This window comes from Zalophus californianus, chromosome 11 (assembly GCF_009762305.2).
Source record: "Zalophus californianus isolate mZalCal1 chromosome 11, mZalCal1.pri.v2, whole genome shotgun sequence".
NCBI classification, from domain to species: domain Eukaryota; kingdom Metazoa; phylum Chordata; class Mammalia; order Carnivora; family Otariidae; genus Zalophus; species Zalophus californianus.
The window spans coordinates 64,832,740-64,843,120 of NC_045605.1; the positions used below are offsets into that span (position 1 = coordinate 64,832,740).

At 43.0% G+C, this 10,381-nt stretch overlaps 1 long non-coding RNA gene across 1 annotated transcript; it reads left to right on the forward strand.

Annotated features, from left to right (window-relative positions):
• Positions 1 to 1,408: 1,408 nt before the first annotated feature.
• On the forward strand, positions 1,409 to 8,685 carry LOC113913880. The gene is made up of 3 exons (XR_003517292.1): positions 1,409 to 1,544; positions 5,099 to 5,178; positions 8,618 to 8,685. It is a non-coding gene; the product is annotated as an uncharacterized LOC113913880 (long non-coding RNA).
• The last annotated feature ends 1,696 nt before the right edge of the window (positions 8,686 to 10,381 follow it).

The following is a 10,381-nucleotide window of genomic DNA, read 5'->3' on the forward strand; positions in this document are numbered from 1 at the left end:
AATTATGGGAGGATGAGTTTATATGCTTTTATTTTTACCCATATAAAAATAAATGAATTTTAAAAATTTTCTTTGAAAATGTTCACTGAAATATTGAAAAATATTTCAACTTCAATACCACTAAAAAATGTATAGTGAGGGGTGCCTGGGTGGCTCAGTCAGTTAAGCAACTGCCTTCGGCTCAGGTCATGATCCTGGAGTCCCAGGATCGAGTCCCGCAGCGGGCTCCCTGCTCAGCAGGGAGTGTGCTTCTCTCTCTGACCTTCTTCCCTCTCATGCTCTCTCTCTACTATTCTCTAAATAAATAAATAAATAAATAAATAAATAAATCTTAAAAAAAAAAGCATCTGCCTTCACTCAGGTCATGATCTGGGGTCCTGGGAGCCAGTCCTTGAGCTCTCTGCTCAGCTAGGAGTCTCCTTCTCTCTCTGCCCCCCCCCCCCCGCTTGTGCACGCACACATACCCCAAATAATAAAAAAATAAAATCTTTTTAAAAAATGTATAGTGAAAAACAGTTGTCTTCTGTCTGATCCTCTTCATAGCCCAAGGACAACCATTTTTCACTTTCCCTGTTGCTTTGGGTATTTCCCTCCAAATTTAAAATAATGTATTTATGTTGTTATTTCCTGATATATCTGTGTTAAACATGATTTATGGACTTGCTGTTGTGGGAGATAAAGGTGTAGCACTCTCACAAATACACAAACCCACTCGTTCCTCATCCTCTCAAAGTACTTAAATCCTAATTTTGGCCTTTTTTTTTTAAGATTTATTTATTTATTTTAGAGAGACAGCGCGAGTGCGCATGCCTTTCCAAACTTTCCCCTTTCCCCTCTATTCACTTGGTTGTTCCATGTCCTGCTCATACTTACATCAGAGCACTTATACACGGTATTATAAGTATGTGTTTATGTGTTTATCTCCCCAACCCCCAGCTCCTGCAGGGGTGCCACAATGTAGGAGGAAGAGTAAGCATAAAATATTTATGGGAGGGATGGGGGTGTGGACCGGCCGGGCTTTAGTGCTTCAAATACTAGGAAAAGGACTTTTACTCAAACCAAAAGACAACAGGGGAGTGTTACATTTTCTTGAACAGGGCAATGTCTTAAAGAACATAGTGTGCCTTAAGAATGTACCAGGTCGGGGCGCCTGGGTGGCTCAGTCGTTAAGACTCAGGTCATGGTCCCAGGGTCCTGGGATCTAGCCCCCCCATCGGGCTCCCTGCTTGGCGGGAAGGCTGCTTCTCCCTCTCCCACTCCCCCTGCTTATGTTCCCTCTCTCGCTATGTCTCTGTCAAGTAAATAAATAAAATCTTAAAAAAAAAATGTACCAGGTCATTGGGTGAGAGCTGGATGGGAATGCGGCAAAACCAGTTAGGAAGTCACTGCAGTGACCCTGCACTGAGATGTAAGAAGTGCGAGATGGTTGCGGAGGCATGGAGAGAGGAAGAACTACATCTACTAGGAATTTCAAAGGAAATCATAACAAAAACTGAGATTTGCCGAGTCCCCACGATTTGCTAGGCTGTGTCAACGCCACCAAGGTGGGTATGGCCTCACCCCCATTTTGCCCATGTGCAAAGTGAGATTTGGCTAGATTAAGTAACTCTCTGGGGGGTTCCACGCCTGCAAGTGGCGGAGCTGAGCTGCCGACGTAGGTCGTGGAGCTCTAAAGCCCCAAGGCTGCCCCAGACCTCAATTGCCCAGATCAAGATTAGCCACTCTCTGCACTGCGGGCCGAGGATATTTTCCTGAGCTGAAACCTCAACATCTCTATCCAGAAGGGCCTTGCAGGGCCCAAGCCCTGCAGTTCAGGGACGCCTGAACGAGCTGTCAGTCCCTTTCAGGGACCTTCGAGGCCCGCGGAAGAAGGCGCGACGCGGCGGCGGCGGCGGGTTAGCGCGCCCGGGGCGGAAGCGGCTGAGTCACCGCGGTGCACGATCGCCCCGCGCGAGGCGAGGGCCTGGTGCCCCGCGGCTCCTGCACCTGGGAGCCGTGACGCCCGGCGTCGGCACCCTCAGGGCAGCGGCCCGCCGCCAACGGCGGCCGGAAGAGCTGAGTCAGCGCAGGCACGCCCCGGGGGGCCGCGCGCCGCCGCTCCGGAACGCCGGGGCTGCGCGCGGATCCGGGCGGTCTGTCTGCACCGCCCCGCGTAGACTCGCTTAGGCGCAGGGCCTGGGCGGTCATGCACCGGGGAGGAAACGGAGACCGAAGTTTGGGAAATCTTGAGGTAGCCCGAAGCAGCAGATCCTGTACGCAGGTTTCAGTGGAAGCTACCCACTTTGGGAAAAGAGACAAGCTTTGTGTCAAAGACAGGATAGATTTTGAAGATCAAAGGGACTTGCCCAGGACCAAAAATGATTTGTCTGACTCAGTTCCAAAATGCAGTAACTAATAATTAAAACAAAACACTCACATACAATTATTATTTTTTTTAAGATTTTATTTATTTATTTGACAGAGAGAGACACAGTGAGAGAGGGAACACAGGCAGGGGGAGTGGGAGAGGGAAGAGCAGGTCTCCAGCAGAGCAGGGAGCCCGATGTGGGGCTCGAGCCCAGGACCCTGGGATCACTACCCCAGCCGAAGGCAGATGCTTAACGACTGAGCCACCCAGGCGCCCCCACAATTATTTTTTTAATGCAAAAGCAAAACTTCCAGAATTCCAAGAGAAAATAAACCTTAGAATAAAGGTTTCCCTAAAATGAAGTTCTACCTGGACGAGAGCACCGCACAGGAAACTTTCTAGAGGTCCTTGATAATCTTAATCCGTATCTCTTTCTCTAGTTTTTCCCCACTACTATATTACTGAGGCCAGGAACCCATTTTTGTATATTTTATTGTTTTTATTCAAGTTTCTTTTTTTAGTCAAAATGGTACTATAGAAGTTTCTGGGGGAAAAAACAAACCTAATTACAGTCCCTAAAACTGGAAACCACAATTACTTTTGCTTCTCCCCTTACATTTTTGTTCACAATAAGAGGTTTTTCCAAAGCTGCATCAGAGCTATCATTTTCTATTTTACTGTCTTCAGGTAATGTTATATAAACATTTGCCCATGTCTCGCAGATCTTCAAGATCATTATTTTAAATAACTGCATTATGCTCACCACATAAAATACTAAATTATCCTCCTTTAGTGTGCTTGTAGATTATTGACTGGAATTGCTCTTTTCTTGTTTCTGATTGTCCCTGTTTGTCTTTCATGGGGAAACCTCACTGGGCAAAATGGTAGAAACTAAAATGGAAAAGTGGCTGCCAACCATTGCACTATAGGAAAGGCTGTTTTCTTTTTAAGAGCTGGCATAATATCTCTAATTATTCTTTTGATATTTTATCCCACTTGGATATTCATAGCCTTTCTTTAATGCTATAAGGTATACATTTATTTATTTATTTATTTTAAAGATTTTTATTTATTTATTTGACAGAGAGAGAGACAGCAAGAGAGGGAACACAAGCAGGGGGAGAGGGAGAGGGAGAAGCAGGCTTCCCGCAGAGCAGGGAGCCCGATGCAGGGCTCGATCCCAGGATCCTGGGATCATGACCTGAGCCAAAGGCAGATGCTTAACAACTGAGACACCCAGGCGCCCCTATTTATTTTTGAAGATTTTATTTATTTACTTGGGAGAGCATGAGTGTGGGGAGAGGCAGAGGGAGAGGGTCAGACTCCCCACTGAGCTCAGGGTGTGGGGGTGTGTCACTAGATGCTCAATGAGGGGGCTCCATCCCAGGATCCTGAAAATATGATCTGAGACGAAGTGAGATGCTTAACAGACTGAGCCACCCAGGCGCCCCTGTGAGGTATACATCTAAAAAGACTAGACCTTTCCAGGAGTCTGACACGAATGGAATTCACAGTTGTATCTGAGACATTTTCAGATTTTCATCAAGCAGTTTATGTTCAGCTGCCACTGTTTAGAGTCTTCTGTGTGACTTGGAACAAATTATTTAACCTTTGTCAGTCTCTGTTTCCTCATCTGAAAAACTGAGTTAGTAATAGTACATACCTCATAAACTGTTGTGAGAGCTAGATGAGATCACATTTGTACAGCGCTTAGAATGATGCCTGCACATAGTGCTCCATATTTATAAGATGTTTTCTTATAAGTATTGTCTTTTTGCTACTAAAGACAACAATAGCTATGTATTGAGCAGTGACAGGCACATCTACCATGGCTACCAAGGTTGAAATTGTAGTAGTTCCTTGCAAACTTTCCCCACCATTCGAAAATCCACTCAATGTGTAAGCCTTCTGGATCAGATCAGTAATTTCATAGTTAGAGAAAATAGATAAAGCTGAAAAGAGGTATAATGTCACAAGATCTTTGGAGCAAAGTTTATATATAGAAACTTGTACCTATTTGGAGGCAGTGAGACTGAAGGTGGGCGGAGAAGATCAAGAAGCTGTTACTTTTTATCTTAAACTCTCCAGTACTACATTGTAACTATGCAAATATATTACTTACTTATTTCTTTTTTTTTAAAGATTATTTATTTATCTGAGAGAGAGAGATTAAGAGAACTAGTGGGAGGAGGGGCAGAGGGAGAAGCAGATTCCCTGTAGGATAGGGAGCCAGACTCGGGACTCAATCCCAGGGCCCTGGGATCATGAACTGAGCTGAAGGCAGATGCTTGACTGAGCCACCCAGGCACCCATTACTTACTTACTTTTTGTCGTTTTGTTTTGAACTTGTGGCCTAATTGCTTGCTTTTGAGTCAGAAAGCTTAATAGTTCTTCAAACAAAACTAATCTGAGTCCTAGATCTGGTTCTGGTGTAACACACACTAGAATTTTCCTTTTTCATTTTTCTGTCTCAGGTATTTTTTTCAACTGTTGTTATTCATTCATCCATTCAACACATATTTGGTAAGTAAGTGGCTATTATGGGCCAGGCACTATACTATGTGCTGAAAATGTTTCTCTAAATAATCAACCAAAATTTGGAACATGTGTGCCGGCTACCTATAATGGATTTTTGTTCAAGACTTCTGTTACTGTGGTTCCTTGGGTTGCTAGAAAATCTTGAGATCATCTAATAGAATGTAGCCGTTTCTTTTACTTTCTTTCTTTCTTTTTTTTTTTTTTTTTCAAAAGAGCTGGACCTAGAAATTCTGCTTCAGACTCCAGGGTCCTGCACATGAGAAATGAAGATACGACTGACTTTGGATCCTGTGGTGAGGGAGTCGCTTCCGTTAATACTGCCTTTCTGGAGCTCTGCCCTAAGATAATGTTATACCAAGGGCCCTGTGGGTATGTTGCTGGAGATATTATTTGATTCAAATCAATTCAATTCAAAATCATATATTGAGTGCCTACTACTTATAAGCACTGGGGTAGGAGTGGGAGATCAGCCAAAGATGAAAACAACCCAGAACTTGAAGCTTATCATCATTTAAGAGTCTTAAATCTTCCTGAAGTTTGTTCTGGTCCAGACACTTATCTTTTTAAAATCTTTAATGGGTATCTTTTGCTTTCAGATTTTTTTTTTCATCTCAAAAAATACTAAATTTAACTAGACACTATGCTGGCGGTTGATGATACTATTTCAAAAAGTTACATTGCTGATTGCAGTGTTGTTGATGGCATCTGAGTCACCAACACAACAAGCTTGTATCAGTCCAAATTGCAACTGTAACATTTATAGTTTTGCTATGTATAGTTGCAAGCATCTGACTACTGCTTTATGACTTCTGGTATAGCTATGCATGAGCAATTACATACCGAAGTACATATCATTTTATTAAAAATAACTTTCCTTTGGTTTTTTTTTTTTGGTAATACAGTTAGAGCACTTTGTTGATTTTTTTAAAAAAATATATGTGTGTGTAGTTAGACTATAGTATCTATGTACCCCATTTAAGAAGAGTAGAGAGTTTGAAACAAAAACAAAAAAAGGAAAAAAAAGAATAATAGAGAGAACATTACAAAAAGGGGTCTGATAGGGTTGAGAATTCTGGCCTAGTCAATTAAATCTAAATGACTTATCCTGGCACTTATGGTCATCATTATCTTGTCCCAGGTTTATTCCTCTTTGTTATACCTGAGAGGCCAAGTTACTCTACTTAATAGGCCTAGCATTGGAGCAGTGCCTTCACCCCCACAGCTGTGAGGTCACCTTATTCTTTTTTTTTTTTTAAAGATTTTATTTATTTATTTGACAGACAGAGACACAGCGAGAGAGGGAACACAAGCAGGGGGAGTGGGAGAGGGAGAAGCAGGCTCCCCACTGAGCAAGGAGCCCGAAGTGGGGCTCGATCCCAGGACCCTGGGATCATGACCTGAGCCGAAGGCAGACGCTTAACGACTGAGCCACCCAGGCGCCCAAGGTCACCTTATTCTATACCACAGGACTCTGTCACCTTTTGACACATCTAATTGACCATTCTATTCATAGCCTGTCCAATTGCCCAAGGGAGTTGCTCAATGAAAATGATAATAATTAACCAGATCAATCAAATTTTCTCTTGCAAAGATTGAATTTGAGACCCAGACAGTAAAATGGTTAATAGCAGGGTCACAAGATGAAATACATACAGAGAAAAAGGTGTAACTGGAAGTTATGACACAGCAGAAGGCGGGAGTAGACAGAATCTTGAGTGTTCAGAAACAAAACAAGAAGTTAAATGGTCATAGATGCAGGGAGAGCATCCTTATGTAGTGATAGACCACAGAAAGGGATCCAGACAAAACACCTGATCCCTTGAGTTGCCTTGGATCCAGTATAACCTCCCAGTTCCCAGATGGAATTTAATCCCCAATGAGGCCTCAGTCCTGCGTGATTGAGATTCCTGTCTTCTTTATTTTCCCACATAGCCTTGAAAGTAATCCTTATCACTTAAAGTAATGTGATCTTTGCAACCAAAGATCCTAACTAGCACATTCTCACAAACCATGGTCTCCCATTGCTGGGCCTTTGTCATCTCTGCTTGCATTGTTCTGCCCTCAGTCTTGTTATTGTGCCTTTCAGTGCTACGCATCCAGAGTCCAGCTCAGATGCCCCCTCCTTCATCTACCCATCCCTGTTATCTCAGCTGCAAGTGAGACTCCCTCTCTCCTCAGAGTTCACATTTCTACTGCTTTTAAGAATATTTTTCACTCCCAACTCTGTATTACATAAAAACATCTCTATTAGATTTTATGAGTCCCTTGAAGTAAATACAAAGACTATCATATATGTTTCCTTCCTAGGAGAGCTACACATGCACAGAATGGGTGCTTAATTATTTACTCTTCCTTCTCCTGATATGTTGCTTATCTTCTCCCCATTTCTCAGATCTTAATCCTTTCATGGTGTCAACTATCCTTAAGAACATGGCATTGAGCCAAAACTCGTTGGCACATAGCAAATTTTCAATATGTGTTAGCTGAATGGAAGATCTGTCTTTTACTTGAGACTAGGTCAGCATCACATCCTGTGTAATGGGCATCAAAAAGATATACCCAATATTTCAAATTAATGTTTTCAGTGACAAACATGTTCCTCTTACTGCATTGCACATTTATTCTATTTTTTAAAAAGATTTTATTTATTTATTTATTTATTTATTTATTTGACAGAGAGCACAAGCAGGGGGAGCAGCAGAGGGAGTGGGAGAAGCAGGTTCCCTGGGAGCCCGACATGGGGCTCGATCCCAGGACCCCAGGATCATGACCTGAGCTGAAGGCAGACGCTTAACCAACTGAGCCACTGAGGCACCCCTGCAAGTTTATTCTAATGGTGTTACCACCCTCCAGACACTAAGGCTTAGAAACTTTATGTTTTCTTGCCACTACATCTAAAGTTGCATTGCCATAGTCTGGGTTTCCCCCAAAGTAGAGCCTGGGCCATAATGCCAGTAGTTTATTTGGAAGTATAATTCCAGAGAGCAGGAGTGAGGAGTAAAACTAGGAAGGAGAAAGAGCCACCAAGGAAAGGTTTTAGTTGTCTCCTACTAAGGGAGACTGGCCTGTGGGACTGTGAGATTTATGAAATGTATCTTGGGACCCAGAGAAAAAAGAGAGAAGAATCAGCTCTTATAGGGTTTACCTCCCAGACTGTTAACCTTCTTGCACTTCTAGGTTGTGCATGCAGAAGAGCCAAGCATGTTTCTGTGGGCATACTGTAAGATGGCATCACAGAAGTCCTGGGGTAGGAAGTAAGAGGCCTGTGGTTCAGGCGTGAGGTGAGGCCCAGTCACACACACAGGTTGTATAGGTATATGTCAAAAACTGTATTTGTGGGTGCCTGGGTGGCTCAGTGGTTAAGCATCTGCCTTCAGCTCAGGTCATGATCCCAGGGTCCTGGGATTGGAGCCCCTCATCAGGCTCCCTGCTCAGCAGGGAGTCTGCTTCTCCCTTCTGCCCCTCCCCCTGCTTGTGCACGCGCTCTCTCTCTCTCCCTCCCTCTCGCAAAAATAAATAAATAAAAAACCTAAAAAAAAAAAAGAACTGTATCTGCAAGCCACAGTTATAGGGATGCTGACAGAAGATATGAGACTCCTAGGTCAGAGGCAAAGGACTTTATTACTCACTACACAGCAGGCACAGCAGTTTTATGTCCGTATCAGTGCTCTGTTTCTGCAGTCCTCGTCAATCTATTGAATTGTAAGTAAGAACCAATTGTTGTCCCTCCAGGGAGGAAGGGATCTGATGTAATCAATCTGCTACCAAGTGTCCGACTGGTTTCCTCAAGGAATGGAGTGATATTGAGGACTCAGCATTCATCTCTTCTGCTGGCAGGTTGGGCATACATTAGGTAAAAATAGCCAGATCAACTTTGATTAGAAGGAACCTATAATGTCGGACCCATGCATAGCCTCCATCCCTGCTATCATGGCCACTCCATTAGTAGGTCCATTGTTTAAGCACTGGGATGGCCAAGGAGAGAGTCTGGCTGGCAACCATTGGACAAGTCATCCTGCCTGCCTGGTTTCTGAGAGCTTTTTTTGTGATGTTTAGTCTCTGGTGGACATTATAATGAGGCACAAAGATCTACGCACTTTGTGCCTATTTCTTTAAGTCCACTTGTTTACCTTCCCTAGTTCTCTTTGTCCCCATCTTCCAATGTTTCTTTTTCCAGCACCCTGATTAACCAGATAAAACATTCACCTCTAGAGTCCATATATATCCATAACTCAAGCCACTTATCTGCCATATAAAGTGATGAGCAAATGTACTGTTACCAACTCCACCTGGTGGGAGAATTTTCCTTCACCACCAACGGGTTCTTTAAGGTCACCCTTGAGTAGAGCTGTGGTTCAGCATAGTCCATTTTTTATTAGGACCAACATATTAGCTGATCTTTCTGTGAACCAGGCCTACCTTTCCTGCCCCCATCATTGAAGTGAATTGAAAGAGAAGCTTCAGTGCTACAGAGGTAAGACACGAGTTTGGGTCACTTGTTATTGTAATTCACTTATGCCTTCTCATCCTGCTTAGACCCAATCCCAAATCTAGCATTTCTATTGGACAATGGAATGCTTGACCTTTCTTTTTTTTTTTAAGATTTTATTTTAAAGTAATCTCCATACCTAATTAGGGCTCAATCTCACAACCCCGAGATCAAGACTCACACGTTCTACCGGCTGAGCCAGCCAGGCACCCCTGGAATGCTTGACCTTATGACGTGGTAGATCTTGTAACACCCGTTCATTTCATTGAGACCTCTGATTGCATGGTCACTAGTGTCCCATGGAAAAGCACTTGGGCTCCACTGGGTCCCAGTTACACACTAGAAACTGTTTCTCAAACAATTATTTAAAGGATCAGATAGTAAATATTTTATACTTTGTAGACAACATATAATTTCTGTGGCATATTCTTTTATATAATATCCCTTTAAAAAATGTAAAAACCACTGTTAGCTTGTGAGGTGTAAAAAACAAAACCCAAACAAACTGAAATCAAAAGCAAACAACAAAACAAGTTGAATTGACTGACCCCCAAGCCAGAGTTTTCCAACCTCTGGTCTAAAACCCTAGCAACATATGGCAACTCTCCTTTAGAGCTTGCAAGAGTGGTTTTACCTACCATGGATCCCTCTGACATATCACATCTACTGAGTCATATGACCCATAGGACAGCTTTCTCTGTTGCTTGGACATTCTCTGCCGCAGGGTCTCTCTTTTGCTCTTGGTCTGACTCAAAATTGGGAGCTTTCCTAGATATCTAGTAAATGGATAAAGCAATATCCCCGAATGTGGGATAGGCTGCTTTCATAATGGAAACAAGTCCATCAAGCACAAAAGAATGCTGTCTTTCTTCGTGAGAGGTGAAGTACCTTGTCCTTTAACTTTTAAGGGATGCCACAGACCACTGGATCCCTAAACACTTCACCAATGTGGTAGTCCCATAAGTCTTCATGAGTTTTATCCCTCACTCTCTGGTCTGCATATGTAA